Source organism: Athene cunicularia, assembly GCF_003259725.1.
Source record: "Athene cunicularia isolate RWA chromosome 5 unlocalized genomic scaffold, athCun1 chr5_part3, whole genome shotgun sequence".
Taxonomy (NCBI): domain Eukaryota; kingdom Metazoa; phylum Chordata; class Aves; order Strigiformes; family Strigidae; genus Athene; species Athene cunicularia.
In genome coordinates this window covers 4280677-4304672 of record NW_020799103.1, presented here as the reverse complement: position 1 = coordinate 4304672, position 23996 = coordinate 4280677, and the positions used below count along the sequence as shown (strand labels likewise).

Below are 23996 nucleotides of genomic sequence, written 5' to 3'. Positions count from 1 at the left end.
TAAATCTCTTTTTCTTGCTGTAACAAAATAATCTTCTGCCTTTAAAAGGCAACTTCTTTATATAGGCTTACTCATGTCACAGAGCTTGGTAACTACTGGAAGAAAAATGGATGGGTTTATATTACCAATTAACACCTGAATATTGCTTATTCACTCCCTTCCATCTGAGTAACTTCTCTGAATAACACTCCTGTTTACCTCGCCTCAATGAGACAGGAAGACTTGCCACTCATGGCAGTGACTTCTAAGCAACACTAAATAAAAGGAGCAGTGAGCATTTGTATGCAACAACCTTCATCTAGAAACATCCAGCGCCTGTATCAATGTGCGCAAAATGCTGGTCTCATTGAAGTCCATGTTCAAAATTTCACCCATGATTTATTTTTCAATAAGTCATCTCTTGGTGTTCTGCTCTTTGATATTGCTTTCCTTCTGAAAGCACAGAAGATATGAAAAGGTGCATTTCTATTAGCCACATCCACTGTAAAATTTCAAATTCTACCCTCTTTAATAAGGCCCTGCTGCCACCCGTTCTCTGATATGAGCTGTTATTCAGCCTTCACCTGCCTTTATCCTCAGAAGAAATCATTCTGACTATCACAATACCTTCTGTGTAAAAAAATATGACAGGTCATCATGGTCTCTCTTATAAGCATTAGGAAATGAGCTTTTGGGTAGTAAAGGTAGAGTACAAATAGGGGTTTGCACCACATTTTGGCTAGTTTCCCCTGAAGATGTAAATCTATACAACTATTTTCTTTAACAGTACACATCTGAGACCCCAGATGATCAGAATCTTCCATGACTGAGATTATACAAGTGATAATTTTCAGAGATATATTCTCAGAGCTTGATGGGGGGTTGCATCTGAGTTTCCTCTTCCAGGAAATGCAGGAGATTACCTGCCCCCAGGAGACCCACAGCCCAAGCCATTTCCTTAGCTTCCCATTCCTTTGCTACAGCTGGGAGAAAGAAAAGGGAAGGGAAGCTGAAGACTCTGGATGGTGACTTCAGTTTATTCACTAACCTAGTGGTTAAAAAGCTTGCTATGAATTAAATACTCCTTAAAAATCAAACAAAAAGAGGAATAGCCTCATCATCCCCTACAGGCAAGGCCAGTAACTCTCTGTACGCACGCACACATATATACACACACATGACATATTCCATATATATGTTTTCATATCTATAGACAAGATATGCTATAGTACATGCTATGCAACTATAATCAGGTTTAAAAAAAAGTACAGAAGATGAGCATGATTTGGCATGTTTGTTTGACATACTTTGATGTTAAAACATACCAATCCTTATCAAACTTTGTTCATCAAATGTCAGAGTAGTTCAACTGCTGCCTCTACATACAAACTTTTACAAGCGAGAGCAGTGTTTAGCTTTCTCTTTCACAGTCTAATTCCTTAACTGCAACTTTTATCCAGATAGATGAATTAGCAAAGTGTTTAAAATACAAGCTATTGCTGGCCGTCATCAGGAATGTGTTTTCCACAGTGCTTAATTAACACTTTTCAGTGCCCAAATCACTGTCACAATATCCTTACTGAGGTAAGTTTATCCCTGCTGTAGCTTTGTTTCGTACAATGCATCAGGAGCAAATATGACCTGTTATTATTAGGCACAGTGAATGCAAGTTCATTAATACTAGAGTCCTTGTCAGCTAAATTTAGCCATTCAGAAGTCAAATGTTTGGTACAAGCTAGTTTGCTGGGCTCCTTTATAGGCAACGGAGAAAGACAAGCCCTTGCAAAGGGTACTTGTCTACAGGCTGATGTTTAAAGCACCTGGGATGGATTGTAGGTATTGCTTTCCATCCTCTTTAACTAAAAAGGGGGATGAGGAACTCTTGCTTAGCTTCAGCTTTCAGCTTTTAAATTCAAAAAACCCCCATCAAACCTTCAAACCCAAACCTTCAAACAACAACAAAAAAATTTACTATACCTTAAGGAGCATCATGCATTATATAAAATAAAGCTTCTGCAAAAATGTGGTGAGAAAGGTGTTTGTTCACATGAGCATGCATGTATATATACAGCATATAAAATCTGACACCTAAAAAAATATATATACCAACTTCTGACAATATTGAAAGCCCTTCAGCATGTTTCTTCTTTGAAAGTGTGCAACGCTTATAAGAAGGCAACTGTGATACTGCTTTTAAGCTATTTTAGTAAGGGCCCTTGACAAGCTTCACATAAAATATTCAGCATTGATGCTTGCAAGTCCACACAATTTAACTTAAAAAGCTCTCTGTCTTCAGCCCACATTATAAGTAGGGTTATTATAAAGGTGGTGTGTGGATTAGATGCTTTCCCTTATCCTTCCCATCTGCCTTTCTAAAGCATGATAGTATTGGGCTACACCGCAAACACAAGCAAAAATTGAAGTAATTTCTTTTTAGAATAAAAATAATTTAGTGACAGTTTAAATAGGTTTTAATAAATTTGGAAGAATTTAACGTACTGTTTCAAATACTTACGTTTACACTTCTAACAAGTAACAGCACAGCTGAAGGGCAGTTGGAATTCTAAGGGTCCTCTACTATGAAACTATACTGGCCATGCCTTTTACTGGGAAGGCTTTTGTCTTCTGAACTAACTTCTGAAATGAAATCCTGTCTTTACAGAACTGAGGAGCCAATGCTACTGGATTCAGAGGGAGCTGCCTTTCATCCCAAATCTTTTATTTTTATCTGCATAATGAACCAATACCTGCTCAATGTAAGGAAGTTCTTAAAATAATATACAGAAATACTGGAAAACACCTATACTGTGGAAAACACAGCATCCACATAACTTTTCAGACTATAGCTGCAATGAGGGACTCTTTGCAGGTGTAAAGCAAAAGCCATTTTCAAATTCTGACATGCCTGGAGACTTCAGTGTATTTTTCTAAGATATTCAGATGCCAAAGCTGGCATCAAGATGGAGATATGGTTGAGCCTTTATGCTGTATTTCATAATGTAAATCTGCAGTCCTTAATCAGGCAGAATTCCAAGTACAGTGTTTAAATTCTTCTCATCTGTTGTCTGAGAACTTCAGGATCAAGTACATAATTTAAAGCCTACTGGCTTCAACCAGCTTTGGATCAGACACAGAAGACCACAGTCAGAATGTTATCTAGGGCCTAAAAATGCATCTAGTGAGTTTTCCAAAGAACCGATGCAGCCTTTTTGCAGAGGCTGAAGACACTTTTATGACTGCTTTCTGCACGGATTTTGAAAACAAACAGATTCTCAGTTAAACTATGCCAATTTTTCTAGCTCAGAAACAAAACTTCTCGTTATCTTAGCTTTCCCCTCACCTATTTTTTACATTCCTATCCTGAACTGTACTAATCGGAGATTTTCTTTATTCTTTCCTTGGAAATCTGCTGCCTCCTTTTTGCTCTCTTTTTTTTCTTCCCTTCTCCCCCCTCTCTGTGTGGTATACTTGGGGATTTTATCCTTGATAATAGAACTTCACGATAAAACAGAGAGTAATAACACTTTTAAATTCTACTCGTGTTATGCAAAGATATTTTAACTTCTGTTGAACTCAAACTATAGGAAACAGTGATTTCAAACCAGAATTGATACATTACATGGTCATTGAGATACTTCCTATAAATATTTCAGATGGTAATTCTATTCTTCCCAAAGAGAAAATGACTTAATTATCAGGGCCTTTTGCTCACACTATTCATGGAAACAGATATACTTTTTTAGCATATTTAAAGATACTAAATTATGAAAACCAGTTCACATAGGGTAACTATCAGAGATAATTATTTGATAGTTCATTATGATGACTACAGTAGATTTATTTATAGTAAGTGCCACGTTTTATAACACGGTACCAAAATCAGATACTACTCCACAGACAAAAAAGGTTCCTTTGGTACTAGCAGACTGAAAATCTCTGCAACCTGTTAGTCCAGTCCTGTTAAAATCCAGACACACTTCTCTTCGCTGTATCAATATTGCACAGCCACTGCAATCAATTTCCTTGTCCAAAGCCACCGAGGTCAGTCTGCCATCTTACAAGAGCTATATATGCACATAGGTAAATATGATTTGCCATTTTCCATGTTTTATAATCTACCATTTAACCTTTACATGTATGTTTACCAAAGCCTCTACAAGCTGAGTCTTATTTTAGCTGGAAAATATCAGGCATACAATGCAAGGTTTATACAGTAACTTCTGCTTGACTTCAAGATATAGCAAAACAAAGTGAGTCCCTGCCTGTCTTGGGGGAAACAACGGTCCTCTGTCTTCTCATCCCAGAGCTGACCGTCATTTACAGGGACTGCAACTTCATCTCCCACTGAAATGAGGGGAATTGATTTAAACTGTATTAAGATTTAATTCCAGGTGACTATTGGCAAGGCATTTACTGCAGTTATCGCGAAACATATTTCATTAATGATAACGATACTAAAAACGTTGGAAATCCATGAAGGTGGAACCAGAAGGACCAGACGAAATGCTCACTGAAGTCAAGAGAAAGACGAAGTGAGCTCTGAATCACACCTCGCTTACAAAGCACCATCTTCTTTAGAGCTAGCAAAATTTTACACAATGGATTAGACGCATGTTACTGATTATGTATACAAAATCCCCATATAAGAAAATGTATAAAAGTAGATAGGAATGTGAAAACACAGTGAGGATGCAGGAAGAGAAGTAAGATTATGTTTCCACAATCACGCACAACTACTGACGTGCATTCAGGGGAGCTGCCTGTAACAAAATTTTTCACACCAAACTTTGCAGGATGGGTTCCTCTGCTTACTTTCAGCAACTTCATCACATATATGAGAAGTCAAGCATAGAAACCACAGTACGTAAACTTCTTTGCTTCAAGTTTTAACAGCAACTTTTCACTCCTGCACAGTTACAAGTGCAGTATGTCTGACTGGGAGGCACAGAGCAGCAGCACGAGATGGATCTTCCGTTCAGAGCTCAGGGAGCTCCCTGTGCTGCTCAGCTACCGCCAGGGTGGGTGTTTCAAAAAGTCTCCATGTTAATGAAAAAAAATCTAGTTTCTGGAACAGAGTATCAAGAATGAGCAGTTTCTATGCCTTTGCCAAGTTTGCCCTTTCTTGTCAGCTTTTCCTGGAGTAAAATGAATTCACCTGAAATATAACCATCAGAGTGAGGTGAGAGGGAAGTGCATTATAATTAGAATCGTAAGTATTACATGGAAGTTGTGATATGAAAGGCACAACCCCCTCTGCCCCCATGACTTATTCCAACTAGAATAACATCTTTTGCTCACACCAATATTTACCTCCTTGTCATTTAAAAAAAAAAAAAAAAAGAACTTTTAAATTAACTTGCTTACCATGTCTCTAGAAATGATTAACACTCCTTGAAAGAATAAGAACAGCAACAAAAGAAAATCCTTGATTACTGTAACTGTGCAGGATTTCTTGAACTAAAGCTTATTCCTCAAACAGCATGATTTAATTGCTCGTGTTATAAGGTCAGCTGCTACAAAATTATGATTATCCAAAGACAGTTCAGCATGACGCTTCTGTATGAAAGGCCACTGCTTCCCATAGGTAGGCTGAAAACCACAAGGAACTTCCATTACAGAACCAAAAAAATGCAAACAAGAAAATCTGTGAGAGATCCCTAGGGAAGACCTACCTGCAGTGCCTGCCTGCTATCGGCCCCGACAGATTGAATCCATCAGCAAACGCACCACCCACCCCCATGAGCCCCTCCAGACTCTGTGAAGAGCACTACAGCTTTCTAGAAGTTGCATCTGCACGACTTCATCAAGTTCATCTCAGTTTGCATTAGTTGTGTTCCAGAAAGCATCACACAACTCCAGAAGCAGAGAAACACTGAAGTTTAGAGCTTACTATGTCTGCAGTTTCACTTTGCTATGAGTGGGATGGCTTCTTGTTATTTGTTGCTATTTTTCACTATTCCTGATGGAAGAATGCTGATGCCTTCACTCTTTTATCGCTTGCAAAAGGCATTCAGTCTCCAAAAAGTATTTTTGACTTTACCAACTGGTTGCTTTCTCATGCAATTTATTTTAAATAAGTTTCCATGGGAAAGAATATTTTGGAGCACACAACTGGGATAATTAACAACAAAAAATTAAAATAAAAACACGGTGGAATGCCATTCAAAATCTTCAGCACATTGTTAGCATAACCTTCTCATGTTGTGTAACTAAACATAAAACCAAGTGTCATAAGCAGCTGCAACCCCCAGCACAATAGGAGGGGGAAAAGATTATTAAGTGGAAAAGCAGCCTGACATGTGGCTTCTCTTTTCTCTTCAGCAAGTTTATCACAGACTTGCAGCAAAAAATATTACGATTCAGACAATAAATGGTGGTGGGGAGACAAACTTACATTTCTGATTTAATTAACATGGATTTTTATTTTGAGTTTTTACATAATGAATCCTAGTTTATATTAAGTACATTACTACTGGTTTGGACAGCTAATTATTTTCAACATTTACCCTGAATCTAACTAACACATGAAGTCTACACTTACAATAATATATTAAAATCACTAATATCCTAAAAAATAAGCAGTATTTCATTGCTCTTAAAGTTAAAATTTAAGCCACTGAACTGGCAGAAGTCCCCATGTAAGTTCTCAGAATCAGTGTTCGCTGAAAACCATTTTTAGAGGATTAGTTTCTACTTTTGGATAAGATAGTATAGATTTTATTTTAGACCATGCAAGTAGTTCATGGGGGGAAAAAAAAGGGGGAATCAGAAAAGCAAAGGTACCACCCGCAATTTATGAATAAAAACCAATGAAAGACTAAGACCATTATCTCTGCAATCTTGAAAGACCAGCTTGACCAGGAACAATAGATCAGTTTAAAAACTAAGACAAAGGTAAATACTTTGTCTTGTAAGAGAAAATTTGCTGTAATTAACTTACTTTTTCTTTATGTATTTAGAAGTTCTAACTTCTAAACGAATTTTAAGAACAAATTTTAAACCATCCGCTGTGTTCATTCATAAATTAATTCTATTTGCATCCAAAGGGCTTGAATTAATGACAAGAGAGTTTAAAAAGCGTAATTAATCACTTTATAACTAAAAAAAAAATATAGATATAAAAAATATAGTGTAAAAATGCAAAATAAACATGTAATGACTCTAATGTATAGTAAGCTATGCTGTTATTTAAATGAGTCCACAGCACACAGTCCAAAGTTACCATGATGGAAATGCTGTCAATCAGCAACAAACAACTTTCTTCATATATATATATATATATATATATCTATATCTATATATCTATATATATATATATATCTCATCACTTGTAGATTTTTAAGAAGTACAATAGCAAAACCAAAACCAAAGCTACTTATAAAATCACTTAAAACTAGCCGATCCTGAAAAAAATTGAATGCTTTCTTTTCCAAAGAGGTAACTTGGCAAACGGTAACATTTATTTTACATCTGCTGCTGAGGTTTTTCCATAAGTAATACTGTCTACCTAATCTTTCTGCAGCTCCTTTACGGTGCCATCCAATGCTCTATTTCCCACAGCCTGCCCTCACACTGCACCTTGCCCCTGTTTATCTACCGTATCAGCTCAGGAAGAAATTTCGGCAAAACTCTTCCTCTGGTCACAGATATCTCTGGGAACCAAACCCATTAAGATATTTCTGACCCCTACTCATGCTATTTTAACTGTCTGTTGTACAGGAAGGAACTGATAAAAATAGGATTACAATGCCCTTACAGATGAACTAGCAGGAGGCTTGATTGTGATTGATGCCTGAATAAATATACAATAACAGGCCCTACATTTCAACACAGCTTTTCATAGAAGGTAAGAAGTAGTGTCGGTTTTCACCGCCTCGACTGCAGGACTCTTTTCTCAAATACCTGGGAAGTGCCTCAGACTGAAGACTGAATCCTCTACTTTTAGCTGGATTTTAAATAAAGCGCAGGAGGTGGTTATTAGTAGGTAGGAATGAATATTAGTACTATTCTGTGAGGTACAAAGGTGCATTTCTTCCCACAGGTGCTTATGTGTGGTCCACTCCCAAGTTCAAGTGAAGGGCTGAATTCCTCTGAAGTCTATCTTCTCCACAGATAGTCAGTGCCAAAGTGGATCTATTGGGAAAATAAGCAACATCCTAACAGCTCCGTGGAAAACAAGCGGGCTGGACTCAGAGTCTGGGGTGGGAATAGGAGGGCAGGGATTGACTAGGTTTTTGACAACTCATCACTTACTTGGGAGAAGTTCTCAACAGTCTCAGTCTGAGGAACGGTTTCTATAGTAAAAACACATTAGCCAGCCCATTGCTGGGTTTGGATAGAAACAAGAGAGCACAGTATTTCCAGCAAACAATTTCAGATGTTTTTTCCATGGTACTGCAGTACAGGCTGATGCCTGTCTGCATTTTGTTAATCTTTCTTAACAAACTAAATAAGCAATGCATTTACCGTCCCAAACAGAAACTTCAGGAGGCAAACTCAGTGCACAGTCTTTATTAACCTTCCTCTTTTTGAAGAAGAGGGCTTCAAGTGTCCTGAAACCACACGTTATCAGCTCCCACTTCAACTAACACAGCTATCTATTCCACTTCAACAGTATCTCAAATACGCCCCTTCTTATCCTGCAAAAAATAGACACCTACTTAGCTTTCCAGTGCAACGATCCAGCCAAGTACTTAAGCAAGTGCACAAACTCCAAGCAGGCAAGCAGTCCCACTGGCTCCTTCAAAATCATTCATGAAATAAGTCTGCATCTGCTCAGTACCTTGCTGGATCATCTTCCTACAAGTAAGTTAACAGTAATACTTGGCACTTACACAGCACAGTGCTTCACGTGCTGAAACTGTTGTCCAAATGGCAAGCAATGGAGAAAACATATAAATATTACGAGCCTCATTTTGTAGATGAAGATATTAAGGCAAAGAAACCAGTTACTTCCCGCTCCTCGTACGGTGAGACAGTGTCGGAGCTGGGACTCCTTGTCCCTGTTCCCTCATCCATATGCTCCATCCTTCTGGCATCCACATGGCGCTCTAACCGGGGGCACAGTCAGCAATACGCTGCAGCTGCCTAGCAGGCTGCAGGTCTGCAAACAAACTTCAAAAATTCAGTTCCATCGATTACTACAGTCTGCAGCAATTAATATAGATCAAATGCTATAATTAGAATAGTCATATCATTAAACCCATACATACCAGCACAGTATCACTCAAGAAGCAGAAGGACCAGATCTCCTTGAAGATTCATGCTGTTCTACTAGAACAGTAATCGTGCTATTAATTGAAGGTACTTTTGATATGCATGTGCGACCAACTCTCACAAACTACAGGCACCTTTTTCTCTCTCCTCTATACCGAGAACTTTTATTGCACCTCCCTCTTACCCACTTACCTTTCTGAAATATGTCTGAATTAAAATTACTTAAGTAGTCAACTATGTGAAATTGCCTTCCCCATACATGTATAAGCACAAAGCATATGGCTTTCTGATGGGAGGGTACGGTAGCTTCCTAATGGATTTCTCCTCAGTGGTTCAACAACACACTAAGAACATACATCAGCTAAGCAACACTGTTTGAAAATACATCACGGCCACTTTCCATTACCTGCTTTACACAGTAAGCACTTTAATTCAAATGGGACATCCTTATGTTTACGTAAGTACAAAGATACCTAATCTTTCCTTAGCAGATCTTACTGAAGTACTGATTCTGTTCTGAAGTTATTGTTCAACAAAAAATTAAATCCCATTTTAGTGTACCTAGCACTAGATCAAGACTTGATCAAACCCCCAAACCGAAGCACTGCAGCAACAAGGTGCAAAGCATTTACCCAGCATAAACTTGGCCAGTTCAAAAACTGGAGCACAACTGAAGGAGTAACCGTGTCCCTCCTGCAGTCAGCACACATGCCCGGTTTTATGCCCTGAGGAACAAATCAGAAACCCGGCTGACTTGGAGGAAGTCTGTGTTCAGGGGTAGTATGGCAGCTCAGACCCAGTATTACTGACTGTGGAACCAAGATTAAGCTGTGTCCCAGCCTCCCTTCCCTTCCCCAGTTTCAGTGGGATTTAAATGTTTGCAGGTTGACATCAAAACTACTGTTTTTAAAGGCATTTAACGCAGCATCTCCCTGCCCAGTGTCACTGGAGGAGTTGCCCTCTTCAGCAGGGAACCCCAGCTCAGAGCGGTCAGCGATGCCTAAGCAATGCGCACGCCACCGGTGATTTCTTCGTTCAGACTGCAGCAGTCGCCAGCCCTAACCAACCACAAGGTAATAACAAGTGCTCTGGTTTTATGTTACTATAGCTGTGGATTAGCAGAGTCATAAATCAGGCTGTGACCCATATTTTAATACCTTTTTTTCTCTCGGTTATGATGATTCAGTTGTGATTTGAACAGCATGCCATTCCAACCAAGCTGTGACAAATAAACTCTCCACACTACACGTTATAATATAAAAATCAATTTTTTGCACAGAGCTTGTAAAATCAAGCCAAACATACATAAAAGAAACTGAAATTTCCCAAGATTGCTTTTATTCAACTGCTGACGACACAGCTTGTTATTCAAGTTCATATATATGCACACAATGTAAATGGAAAAAGTCGTGAAGCAAAAGATTTTTTCCTACTGCAATTTAGAATATCTTTGAATGCGAATGAAACATAAATTCACTGGGTTACTAACCAAATGATACATACCCCCAAGCTGCACAGCAAGAAAGCACTTAAACCCATGTTGAACTTAAGCAAACACATAAATCTTACAAATTTCACAAGGATGAAAGTGTGCACTTAAAATTAAGGCAAGAGTTTACCGTTGCTTTTGCAAACAGGTGAATGCAATGTCATATACATATATAATTATAAAATAACAAAGCTCTGCCCATGATGACTGGTGACAAACAAGCAATAGACAATTCAAAGAATTATTCTGTCAGTATTTCAAGCTATCTGGAGTACTTTGTTTTTAAAATTAGATTCTAGAGAAGCAGTGAGAAACGTGGTGCTGATCTGTACACCGAGAATTAAGTAGTGATACTGAGAATTATCTCCTAGTATGTCTAAATCCAGCAGAGAATAAAATTACGGTGTAATTGGGGTGGGGGGTGGGTGGGGGTGGAAGAGGTGTAATTGCTCCAAGAAAGAAGAATTACAGCTACTCAGCTGCTAAGATTTCAAAGTGCTCCAAAACCAGAGCTCTCTTTCCTCACATTTAATTTTTGTAAATATATTAAATTCAGTCATGTCACTAGATTAACATAATACAATAGATTGTATCATCCCAGACTTTGTCAAAACGTGATACAATCCCTTTTCAAAAACCTAAAATTGCCTTGTCTGTGAGGACTATCACACAGATGAACAGTGGCTAAAGGGCTATAAACAAATAGATTGCAGCAGCACGAGGGAGGTGCTAGTGGATTGCCACAGGGATTGTATTAGGATCAGTTTTATTTAACATCTTTATTAATGATCTGGAAGAACGAGTAAACAGTACATTAATTAAATTCACAGATTTCAGTATAGTGAGAGGTGTTATAAACATGACAGTGGGGAAAGAAATTATGCAAAAGGAGGTTAGAAACACTGAGAGAAGTAAGAAAAACAGATTCCTTCAGAAAAAAATGCAGGTTAATACATCTGAGAAGAATTTAAAAATGTAAGTAATGAGTGAGAGGAAGAAACCTGAAAGCCGTTAAGCTAAAACAAAAGACCTAGGGGCAGGAGCTTACAGCAAATTATGTATGAGCTTGCATCATGAATGGGAAAAAGAATAAAATTATCTGGGCTACACACATGAATGTATCGCAAGACATCAAAAAGACAGTGTGACACAAGTCTGGACTTTCTGCAGAAGCAATGAAACATACGATCACTGTTCTACATCAGTGTTTCAACCAGCCAGGTAATCTCCACTCAACATACAGCACACGTTAGCGACATCCACGAAGAATACTGGGGTTTGGTTCTAAGCCTCCTGTGAATTTTATTTTTTTTTTAAAAACAGCCAACCAATAACCAACCAAAACCCATCACCCAGGAATATAAAAAAACCTCAACAGTGATTAAAAAAAAAACCCTCACCATAAATAAGAAAGAACAAAGAAGACAATCTGAAAGCATTACAAAGACTGAGTATATCATGTAATTAACACAGGGCCCGAAAGGTACAAGAATATAAACATCACAAAAGGTAGAAGAAACCTGTAGGCTCATCATCAAATATGGCACAATTTGGATTTTTTAAAAAAATTAAATCAAAATAGGAAGAATATAAGCAGAATACTAGTTCCTATTAGTAACACCTACTACACTAAGGAACAATCTTGAAAGGAGTTAACTAAAACTCCTTTTCTTCATTCATTAAAACTGGGCAAAACATACAAAAATACAGTGTAGGAGACAAGCCTGCAATGGCAGAATGACTTAATAGGTCTTCTCCATCTCTAACTTCAATGATTCCAGTAAGAGACAATAAGCAGACAGACAACCCTCTGCAAAATTAAATCACTGGGAATCAACCAGAGAATGAAAATTAAATCACAGTAAAGTATTTTCTTCTTTGTAAGCATTAGCATTAATCACATGCAAAAGTAAAATATTAGTTAATTTGATTCTCTGTGCCTTCCAGACTCTGGTCGAAATGAATCAATGCAAGAAGAGTGATTTCTCTGATAATTGGGGAAATGATAAGGAGGAAGGAAAAAAGAAGAAAGAGGAAAAAAACCCAGTAGAAATAGCTGGCAAAAATGAAATTACCAAAAGGGGACTGGAGAAAACAACCTTAGGGGACCTGTTTCTTCTGAAATCCTAGTAAGAACGATATATGTAAAATTCCACAGTGGTGGCTCTGAAACAGAATTATCCAAAGACAGCTAGAACTGGAAAGAAAACCACCTTGAACAATACAAACTATTACTAATTTGGTTAAGTGACTTATTACTAGTCTGCAATCCTCTAGAAAATGGCTTTACTACTATATGGCCCCTTCAAACAGCTCTCTGGAGCACCTCAGGTTTGCCACAGGGAGAAGATGGTAACCCAGAATCCCAGCTCCTCCTCAACCAACACAATGAAGCACGGGCACGACACAACTAGGAACCCCTTCTCCTTCACTTCTGTGGAACTGGTTACTTGGGTGGCGCTCGCCCCGCTGTTCGTGTCCGGATCGTGTCAGTGATAAGCACAACTGAAGGCACGCCATCTGCACTGCCTCAGCCGAGGGAGGGAGGTGTCACACTGGCATTTAACTCTGCTCTCTGGGCCATGAAAGGTCAAACTGGACAAGCCGCAGCCTAATGAAGCAGTTTGTAGCTGGGGGTGAGGCGGCACAAAGCCTTTCAAATTGGTGGGTAAATGATGGCGTGAAGCAGTAAGGGACCAGTTCTCGGTGGAGTCAACAGGCATTCAGGTGTGGACTTCACTGGAAGTCAAGACTGGGCCAGTTTTGCAAAGGCTGGTAATTTAAGCTTGTGCACTAGAGAAATTGAGGCATGTGCTGTGGGAATACAGAAAAAATAGGCAGGAGCACAGTGAGAGGCGAGCACAGCGGCTGAGACAAGCCCTGCTGCTTCAGAGCCAGGGTTTTTTCCAGACAGCAGCCTAAGTTCTTTAGTTCAATGACAGACTTCGCTAGCTCAACAAAGAAATAAGTCATCAACATCACAAAAACTTAAAAAACAAAATAAAACCAAAGAACAGTACAGACAAAATAACTAGGGGTCTGGTTTGTTTCTTCCGATACATTTTAAAAATAGATACTTTCCTCCTACAGGGAGGAAATACTGTATTTAATTAGAAGCATAAATCATTGCGCTTTTATAGTTAGTAATATCTTCTATAATGAAACTAGATTAGTTTCTCACTACATATGCTGTTTATTGTTCAAATTTTACGATAAGTTCTAATAATGGAAGTGTTACAGAACAGTTCGGTTTGGGGGTTTTTGTTTATATTCCACCAACTCTTAGATTATTTTTTGTTATACATGTATCAGCAGAAATCTTTCCGGCTTTCTACCTACTACAGAAAAAAATATGTACTATCTTAAATGACCCTCTGAATGTTACAGGGATAGGTTTATCTTTAAAACTCTGTAAAAGAGTTAAAAGGCAGCCCCGTATCTGTGATCAAAGCTCGGATTTTAATCCTCACATTTAAAGATGGGGCAGGTTCTCTGCATTCAAAACGCACCTAAACAAGAGGTTCTGCTGTGACAGGATCCGTCCTGCAGCTGCCAGTTAGCTCTCTATCAACGCGTAGCCACAAATGTCACTAACTTAAGCAATTTTCTATAGGACTGCAATTATTTTCCTCTTTCTATTTTCCCCATCCTACAGCAACACAATCAAGACGTAAACACAAAGAAAGTGCCGCAGACACATCACTGATTTCATTGCCATTTAAGACAACCCCAGCAGCTCTGTGCCATGGACTGATGGGGAGAGCACATTAAGCACTTGCAACAGAACATCCAAGTAGACCTGTTTTGCAGCCTGATTAATAGAAACAACCTCTAAGGACTAATCACAAGTCGAGCCCTGTTTTGTAGATTAATAGAACAAAGGCACAAGAGAATAGGGAAGGTTACAGGACTGGAATATAAATAAGAAAAGGTGTACACTCTAGGTAGTTTGACTGCTAGTAATTATCTGCTAAAGGCACATCCTCACAGTGAGGTCTCGCTGTTCTGTGCTAAAGCAGCTCACTTCCAGATGGACGATCAGCCTCTGCATCTCTGAATATTTTAACTCCAAAATTTATGAAACAACAACAACAAAATTCTCTGAAACAAAGCATACTTTCATCTCACACTTTAAGTATCACTTAAAATCCTGTCGATACGATTATAAAATTTGCAGGAACTGTACTTTTCAGTTACACATACATGGATCATCAAATACAATACTGGCTTATAATGAATGACTGTTACTCAAAGCGCGGCTGCTACTGCAATATGGTAGCAGATGCTAAGACCCAGCAGAGATCCCACACAGCCCATCTGACCCCGCAAGGAGGGTGTGCTGCTCCTGCTGTGCCAGCCTGGCCAGTGGATTTGGCTGGCCCTGAGCAGGATTCCACTACATGAGGAAAAGGTACTCACAGCCAGAGAAAAGTCCTAGAAATAAATCCCTTTGAGACGAAATGCGAGATAACATACATTTTTTCATTACCTGGAGTTTTGCTAACGTTCAACAACAATTACAAGTTATGCGTGAACTATGTGCAGTGTCTACACAAATACTGTATGGAAAATGATGGAACTTTTTCATGCCTCTGAGGAAAACTACTCCTCTGCTTTTGAAAATACTCAATTTGCTTGGCTATAACAAAATGTAGCGAAGATAATGGCAACGCAAAATGCTGTGTGTGTGTGTGTCTGTGCCTCAGTGTTCAAGAACAACTGCAGGTAGCACTCCTAGCTAGTGCTTCATTAAACACATGCAATGTGCTGTTCAGAATCCCGAATGGACTAAAAGATTCCTTCTAACCTCACGAAGGATGGCTGTCGTCCTTTATGTGACATAGTATCGCTTTTTCTACAGAGAGATTAAACATTATTTTCAGATATTTCTACTTATTTCCACATTTTCTAAGCTTTCCCCAAAGCTCTACTTCTTCCACTGCCATACACACAAGAACTTAAGCAATGTCCTTGAACCTTATCAATCTAGGAGTTTACAAAAAAGGATCTTCAGGTTACACAACAGAAGACATTATTGCTTACAAGGGTTCTTTCTCCGTTTCTCAACAAATACAAAACCTGGGTTACATTCACAAACAGAAGAGGGAGACAAAACTTACTAAAAACTGAAAAAAACACATCCAGGTACACATTAACCCTGGAGATTACAGTGTATTGAGGCATCCCATATTAAACACGGGAATGCTTTAGCTTTCAGTTTTTCTCCTCCATTCTCCTGTGATGCAGGACATGGAATTATCCCAAGCAGCCCAGATGGAACACCAAGAGAGGTGTTAAAGAGAACACCTTTCTTGTAGTTTCTTTTTATTACATTCCCAGTTTTGGAAACACGATGCATTAAAATCTGTGCCAGGAAAGGGAGACTGAAAGATTCATCCTTCCTTCTTACATAAAGCTTTTTTTTTATAGAAAGTTTGAGGCAATAGACGATCTGTAAGTATATTCCCAGGGCACAAACCCCTAAAACTTACTCAAGATGCAGCTAGCAGCAATACAGTTAGCAGCTGCAAATACCAGCTTTTGTCAGATACACTGATTCACATAGGTACAGAAAGGAACCAGCTTTTTGAAGAACATACCACACAACTTCTGTGTCAGTCCTACCCATCCAGCAAACGCTGCTGAAGCACCAGAACAAAAGGCTCTCCAGAGAGGATAGACAGGTTGGCAGATCTGCAGATACCATACTCAAGTAGTCGCAACACTGCTTGCAAAATAAATACAATTACACACTTGTCAGATGATTTCAAATGATCACGATCTGATTTTCTAGGAAACATTATTTCCTTTGTCAAAGTAGCCATAGGCACAGAGTTTCCAAACACGACGTGCAAGGCAAACAGCTAAGCGGGTACACTGAAGGACACTGCGTTCAACATTTCTCTAAAATGCTAGAGGAACAGAGAAAGGAGTTACTAGGTGGTAACTTCCATTACCTTTCTCCCAGGTGCACTGGGCATGCAGACTGTAGAACAATACCCTTGTCTGTGCCAAATTAACTGAGGAGGTAGCAAGGCATCCCAGCCTGGGAGGGATGCCTTACTCAAGGGTGCGGGCCACCGAGCCCCATCTCTGGAGGCACAACGATGAGCTGCTGACACCTACCTCCCTGCTTGTAAATCACTGCTTAAGCCTTCTCTCTCTGTGCATATACACAAAGCTCTCAGCCCTATTAAGATTTTGATATTTAACTAGCAGAGTCAGAAATGTCAGCAACTCATACTTCAGATGCACACAAGCCATAATATAGACGAACACCTAAACATTTTAGAGGTGGTTATAAATACCCAGTGGTCTCATTGATTTTCAATTGAATCCATGAGTCTTGACCACTTCTGAAATAAGGTGCCAGATCTATTCTACTGAACGGATTCTCATGAAAATCTGATGAATGCAGCTGTCACTATTGACCTTTATGTCTATGCTCAGATTCACGATCAGTGTTCTCTTATTTGAAGTGCTTATGCAATTTTTGCTTTATTTCATAACCTCTGTGAATTACTTTAAGCATTTTATACACATGTCAGGGTAAAGTTAGCATTTTGATCAATAAATATTAGAGAAATACGACCCAAATCATCTTGAAGACAAGCCATGAGAAATCTTGTTTTTCACTGGGAGCTAACAGAATCTAGTCATTTTTTATTTGACTTTTGTATTAAAACCAAATACAGTTTTTCAAACATAATATCTCTTCTATTTCTATTGCATTTTATCACCATCACATTGTGTAAGCTTTAGCAGCTCTACCTGAAGCAATGGAAATTCTTCCAAATTTTTTCCTGTTTGTCCTGAATAGATGAACTCTGAAACAAACCACCTGACAGAACAGAGGACAAGACCTATCTTCTCCCCTGTTGCCTCCCCACCCCAATCTCATTTATTTCACATCTTTTAAAGACACTGGAAAGTATCCCCGTTTTTCCAGTTATAATTTAACTCAGCAAAGCTGTTAATATGTGTATCTGTAACTGGTAATCATAAATTGAATTAAATCTTATCATGAATCTGAGTCAGTGACACTACTCATGTCCCAGACTTGGCACATTTAAATACCTTCCATTCTGATGTCAGCTAGACAAAGCCCCTCTCTTACTTCTCCACTCTCCTACTGTGAACACAGTTGTCCTCAAGTGAAATAATTTTTCAGTTAACCTTAACAACATGGTATTTTCAGTTTGGTCTTTCTTCTCTTCTGCACTAGACCACCATGAAGAGGTACAGTGCACATATAGGTAGAAGAAAAATGGAAAAGTAGGAGTCGTGAAGTGCAGAAGCCACAAGGAAGAATTTATTCAAACAAGCATCAACACACAAGAGTCCAACCTTGTAAGGAACAGCGTATCTCAACATTTGAGTTAACTCTCCTTTCCTTCCTCCTTCCCCAGCTCCCAAGATGAAATGTGTAGCAGCTAAGTTGAAAATTTCAGGAGTTTTGTAGTATTCTAATTAATCCCTACTCTTCCTAACTCCTCACCGGGTGCAGATGCTTTCAGCCCGCTCAGTGCACACAAATGCCACATTAACTACCGCGTTACTCCAGTGTTCGGACAAAGGAAAGCAAACTTCTTGTTCCTGGACAGCTGGCAAGTGAATAAAAACTTAACAAAGCAAAACTACAAACACAACCACAGCTTGTGGGTTTTGTAAGCACAACGTGTATATCAAAATGACCTCGCTGCTGAGCAAACCCCACTTCAACCTACGAACAGGAGACCACCATAAATAATGAGTCCCTAACAGCACAGCTCATGCTCATTCTGTCTCTTTGGGGTTTTTTTTGCGTTGCACCTACTCAACTCCAGGAAAACAGAGCAGGAATTAGAGCAGATTCCTACAATCATCTGTTTGGTACTGCTCTGAAAGAGTTCAAATGCCTGCTACCAAACTAGGAAAAACTCAGGAGTCAGAAAACCCACCATTTTGTGTGTGTTTTAACTGGCTAGACTTCCGCCCACAAACAGACACAATTTGCGTGTCACACTAGGAATGAACACTCTGAAGTTCTTATTCTTGCTGAAGTGAAGCCTGAAGGGAAGATTGAGGCTTCATGATCTGCCCGAGCGTCAGGATGCAGAGCTTTCCAAAGCAGCTAGGACAGGTTAGCATCGTAGTATTAAACACGACTTCTGAAATAATATATTTAAAATTATCAACATTCCACTATTTATTAAAACAAAACAAACAAGCTTTTAAAGTAAACAGGACAATTTTTTACTTAGAAGTGAATCTGCTATCAAGCAGACTGAAGAAAAAAATCAGTGACTTTCCCAACAAGACCAGAAATGCAAACAAACAGCTGCAATTCCAGAGCAGGAGGAATACATTACTCAATCCAAAAATGAGAGACCTGAAGGAGATGTGCCAAGAAAAATGAAACAGAAACCTGCACCTTTAAACACAACCACGGTGTGTTTGTTTAATACACAGACAGAAGACTTCAGTCTTTGCCAGTACTTTTCTCAGTTGCTGACTTCCACCGAATGAACGCCAGAATTCCTGAAAAAAACAGTGCAACACCAACACTTGTCCTGTCTCCCCCTGGTTTCCTCACTACTAAATAGCAATGAAGAACTTTATTGCTGAGTAGTCCAATTTCTAATCCTCTCTTTTTTAGGCACAAGCTAATTGCCAGCTACGACTATGAAAATAAAAGAAATGAGATCCATTCCAACCCATCAGTATATCTGAATCCCATCATGTGAGTTGCCAATTGGTTTTCCAGTCCTCGCGCTCAATATCTGCTGTTAATTTGCTTGCTATTTCAAGAACTTGAAGACTGTCAGCAAAATCCATGATGCATTACAAAACTTATAATTGGAAAGAAAAAAAGAACAAACAAACAAACATCTGACACTTTTCTGACAGGATAAACACAAATTCCAAAAAAACACTGATCAGAACAAGGGAGAGGTACTAACTTAGGGCTACTTGTATTAAAATATGATTGCAAGGGAAGCAGGGAAAGAAACAGAGTTACAAAAATAATTTCAAAGTGATGCAAAACCATTCAATGAGACCCTCAAAATTTACACTGGGCTAAAAAGAAAAGAAAAAAAAATGCATAAAGCATTGTTTTAAAGGAGATGGCTGAACCTGTCTATGCTTTCTTAAGGCTGCATTATCTATGCCAATTAAAATTTTGCTTCTGAAAAAGAGTTAAGGCACTTCCTCTAGAGTTACTAAAAAAAGCAAATGAAAGCCTTGCCTTCGCAGAGGTGAGTGATAGTGAGCCGTTTGTTCTTGACCTCTGGATCACCCTACAGATCAAATTCTTGGACATAGGAAAAACCCACTAGTATTCATTAAAAGCAACTGGGAGGCCAGCTTTGTGCTTCTGTTCTTGAGACCTGAACAAGCTACAACTTGACAAATGTGCAGGATACCGCTGAACAATGCTGCGGTTCCTGTCAGAAGGGAAGAGCTTTATTCCCAGCTTCGTTCAGAATTAATTGATTTTCATTACAATGATGCAAATCACAGATTTCAGTCATTATTTAAATAATCAATTTTCATCTTGTATGTTTTGCTTTTCATAGTTATTTCCATAAAGCTGATGCTGTTAACCATTAAAACGCATTGATTTATATCAAATTAGCTTTTATATTAATTTTTCATATTTTCTTCCCTTAAAAAGATTCATCTATCTATACTTATCTAAACAGATATATATGCTGAAAGGTTTCGGTCTTCAGTTTTACTTTTCATTTTGCTAGATATGGATGGAATTTGCCCATATATTTTAATAGCTAAAAATAATGTAAATGATTGCTCTATTAAATTATTTTATACTTACAGCTTGTGACATTTTTTGTGGAATTTTTATGGAGAACAGAATTTAAAATACATATATAAGCCTACGGCATCATTATTCATGAAATTAAGTCCCACAAATTTCTACGCAAACAAAACAAAGTTTATCAGAATACTTTTTCATTTCAACCTTTTTTGTCTTTCAAACAAACCAAAAAAGCTACCTGTAGAGCTGAACAGCAAACAAAATAAACCAGAGAAAAATATTCTCCCCGAACAATTCTTTCTGTCAAAGTGTGGTTTAAAGAATTTCTGGCTCCAGTTAACTGCAGTCCTCTGGTGGTTTGAATGCTTTTAAAGCTTCATTAGAAAACAGACATTGCTAGAATATTTGTGTTCAAACATCTATAGCATGCTGCAGTAAATTCAGTCCTTAGCATGGACGAACAATTTCAAATATAATTCAAAAAAATATGTGTTTTAAAATAACAACATTTGAATTTAAATAAAACTTACACATATTAACATACATATTCAGTATCCAAAGCCACAGTGAAAACAGACTGTCTCTCCTTACGCTGTTACATATACATCAGTGTGAGTTATCCTTACGTATACTTCACAAAGGGAGTTTTAATATTTAAAAATTTGTATCGCTATTACTGTTCGAGGTTGGGTTTTTTTGTCCCGATCAGTAAGTGGCCTCAATCTCAAATTTCTAAAGGAGAAAAATCCTTCCATTGAAATCTTCTGGAGTTTTGACTGCATAAAGTATGAACTATCAATTATTTTCTCACCAAACAAGTCGGGTTCACAGGTCAAAGCCAGAAGGAAGAGAAAGAAGTGAAATATTTTTGTGGATTGTTATCTATAGAGCAAATGGAAAATCTTCAGCCATTTTGCTCCTTCAAGGTACATCAAAGAATCTCCTATTTAAGGTGTGAAAATGTCAGTTACATTCTCCACCTCCGAAAACTAGCAGAGCTCAGAGCGTGATTCATGTCCCACCCTCGCTCTTTTCTCTTTTAGGGGCTGATACTCCGTTTTCAACTCCCCTCCAGCTAATGCCATTTAATACTCTCAGAACCATCAGGCTAAATTCAAATTTTCTGCTCCTTAGAGGCTGTTGATATGCACCACCGCACATTCCAATTGCAAATACACATGAATGCTCCCGCGTATTGTAAGTTATTTTCTACATACAAATTCTACTAAATTGTAAGTTAGGAGGCACTACTTGAATTCTCTTAGGTCTTTAGAAAGCTTTCAGATGTACCATGAGTAATAACATGTAATGAATATGGACTGATATTTCTTTTCTGTAGTTACACTGAGTTGGCAATTTAAATTTTCTAAATAGATAGATGACTTATAGCCAGTTTTCCCAGTCTTCTGGCAATTACTTCTTAGAAACCCCTGACAGGCTGAAACCTCCAGAATCACAGCTGTTATTCTTGGTTTGATCCCTCTTTTTAAATTAAAACCAGTAGCTTTATCAGCAAATGAGAATTTTTTTTCCCTCTGGAAATACTTACAAAAATGCACATAAATTGAACATGCCAACTTATCTCATTTTAGGGTTGGCGCATCTTCTGGGTTAATGACCAGTGTTCCACTTGTGTGACAGAACTAATTGGGGTAAGGAGGCCATAAATACATACAAACCCCCCACAAATTCTCTTCCTTTGGGGTAATCTGAAGATTTATAGTAGTAGAGTGAGATGTGATTGGAGGGGAAGGAGAAAACAAATTAAGAAGTGCTAACAGGCTTGCCTGACCATTCTGTCTCAGTTTCCAGACACAGAAGAGATTTGGAACAGATTTTTCCAGTGTCTGATGTGCCTTTTCCTTCCTCTCAGACCCACTAAAATGTAGGAAACTAGCTGAAATTTCCTATTTTCCAGGAACTGTCATTATTATTTAAAAAAAAAGAGAAAAGGGAAAGAAGACATGGTATCTCTGTCCTCCAAACACAGACTAACTGATCTAAAGAGCTGTATTCAAAATGATAGCCTGAACTCCACATCAACAGTTGCTCAAAACACGCTTTGACAACAGTTTTCCACGGTTGAACACAAATGAAACATCCTTCAACAGAGAAGTCTGCACTTGATTGGAGCTCAGCATGCCTTTCTAGAAATCTAGCTTTATTTCCCATTGATCACTTAATTGGAAAGATCCAGTTATTGATGGATTAGAGGAAGGAATAATTTGGATTTATGTTCCATGACTAGGTCAGAATACATATGCCATCTACTTGTTATGGTTAAAACAACTCGGGTCCTTTATGCAGCATCCCTTAAAATTTGAGAACAAACATTCTAAACCCATGTGTACACCCGCAAAATGAAAGAACTTCTAAATGCAACTCGATACAAAAGGGTAACATGGTGTCATTATGGATTCCTGAAGCAAAAGAAGGGAAAAAAGATCACTACATTTTGGCAGTAGATGTAAATGCAAAGGCATATCATGTGGTTCTCCATTTTAGAATACAAGCTCTCTCTTCCCCAGACTTGGATTCTACGTTCTCCAGATTTCTCCATCAGCTCTGTAGGAAGCAGAGTTCAAGAAAATCTGCCCCAAATAAATCTGAAAGGTGCCTACACTTTGTAATCGTTGGCTGCCTGCAGAATACAAACCCTCTAAGACATACACATGACAGAAGCTGAATACAATCTCAATCTTCGCAGCTAAACTTCCAGCTCACACAGCTGCTCACCTTGCAGCAAGTCTCAAATCCACCTCACACTACCCAAGGCCTTATGTCCCACACCTTCTTCTGGGTGCTATATGCTGCTAATATTAAAAAAAAAAAATTACTTTTAAGTGTCATTAAGAGATGATTTCTAACCTGATTTAAGATCGTCTTTCACAATTAGCTATACTGCAAGATTTGGAGTTTTTATTTTTTCATTTTTAGCTAAGCAATGTCAGGCTGCTTGAAATTACTAGCTAAAGGCTATGACTTAAATTTAAAAGAAAATTGTATTTTAAGTCAAGAAAGTGATATACAGACCTAGATCACAGTTTTCTAGCCAGCACTAATGTACACAATATGACCAAAAAAAAGCACCATCAGAAGCATCAATATGTGGTGTTATACAAATCACCAAGGCCTATGGACCAAGTGAACAGTCACCAGAGGTGAGATGAAGGGGAAAACTTCTAATATCTGTATAGACTGGCCCCATTCTTTGGTTCAACCCCTAACATTCACCCCCATCCTCCTCTACTTTCACCTCTAAAGCATGCCTGACATCAAAAACGTAAGTTATAAGCTTATAATAAACCCTCCTTATAGGTGTGCATAAAGTAGCATCTAAGTACTTCAGCTGAAAATTGAGAGCACCAAGTAGCATAATGATTATCACCATCACTGAAGTTCAGGTTTCTGGTAGAGCCTGAAAGGACTGTGGCTGCTGTCAGCAGGAGAATTGAAAACAAGTGCTACCCAAGACTCCACACAGAGGTATCAGGCATCACAGTTAAACACCGTGTCCAAAAAACGAGGAAGAGTCTCCTAAGTACAAAACTG

General features: G+C 38.4%; 1 protein-coding gene across 3 annotated transcripts in view; it reads right to left on the bottom strand.

Annotated features, from left to right (window-relative positions):
* MPPED2 (metallophosphoesterase domain containing 2) overlaps window positions 1-23996 on the bottom strand; it is a 213262-nt gene that overhangs the window by 22733 nt on the left and 166533 nt on the right. The window lies entirely within an intron of this gene.